This window comes from Galeopterus variegatus, unplaced genomic scaffold (genome assembly GCF_000696425.1).
Source record: "Galeopterus variegatus unplaced genomic scaffold, G_variegatus-3.0.2 Scaffold3482, whole genome shotgun sequence".
In the NCBI taxonomy this organism is placed as follows: Eukaryota; Metazoa; Chordata; class Mammalia; order Dermoptera; family Cynocephalidae; genus Galeopterus; species Galeopterus variegatus.
The window spans coordinates 69,124-70,418 of NW_007729593.1; positions in this window are offsets into that span (position 1 = coordinate 69,124).

The window sequence follows — 1,295 nt, forward strand, 5'->3', positions numbered from 1 at the left end:
TGGGAAAAAAAAAAAAAAAAAAAAAAAAAAAATCCTTCAGGGATGAAGGTAAAAGAAAAAACATTCTTAGATGAGGAAAACTAAGAGTATTCATTGCCAGTAGACCTAATATGAAAGAATTACAAAAAGAAATTTTTCAGACAGAAGAATGATGCCAAAGGACACTTGTAATACCATGAATTAAGGAAGAGAAACAGAAATAATAAATATCTAGGTAAATATAATAGATTGTTATTTTTCTCTTTAGGTTTTTAAACATATTTGATGTTTGAAAGCAAAAATTTTAACAAGTCTAAAGGGGATTTCAATAAATGTAGACATAAAATATAAGGGATCTATATGTGTGCGAGATTTCTACGTTCACCTTGAAGAGGTAAAATACTGACTCTAAGTAGACTGTGAAAAGTTAAATATGTGTATTGTAATCTCCAGAGAACATTAAAAAAACATACAATTAACAAGATAAATTAAAATAGAACACTAATTCTATACTATCTACAAGAAACTCATTTTAAATATAAAGCTATATCATGCAAACATTATTCAAAAGAGAGCTAGAATAGCTTCAGTTTATCAAAGTAGACTTCAGAGAAAGTAAAACTACCAGGAGTAAAGAGGAACACTACGTAATGATAAAAGCATCAACTAATCAAGAAGATAAAACAATCTTAAATTTCTATGCCTGTAACAGAGGAGCTTCAAAATACATAAAGCAAAAACTGCATAGAACTAAAATAAGAAACAGATAATTATGGTTGGATACTTTAACAGTTCTTTTTGATAGCAGGCATAAGATAAGCAAGGATGTAAAAGAGTTGAAAAACACTATCAAGCAACTGGGTCGGATGGACATTTACAGAATACACCAGCAAAATACAGCAGAATTCTTTTCAAGTGCCCATGGAACATTCACCAAAACTGACAGTATCCTGTTTATAAAACCAATCTTCACAAATTTAAAATAATTAAAATCATAGAGATGGTTCTCTGATCATAATGGAATCAAACTAGAAATTAGTAACAGAAAGATCTCCGAACACCTAGAAATTGAACCGCTCATGTCTACATAATTTATGGGTCAAAAAGCAAGTCTGAAGGGAAATGAGAAAATGTTTTGATATGAAACAAAATGAAAATATACCTTATTTAAATTTGTAGGATACAGCTAAATCAGTGCTTAGTGGGAATTTTCTGGCATTAAATGGTTATATTAGAAGAAAGATCTGAAATCCATAACAAAAACTTCCTTACTTGAAACTAGAAAAACAAGAAAACAAACAAACAAACAAAAAAAA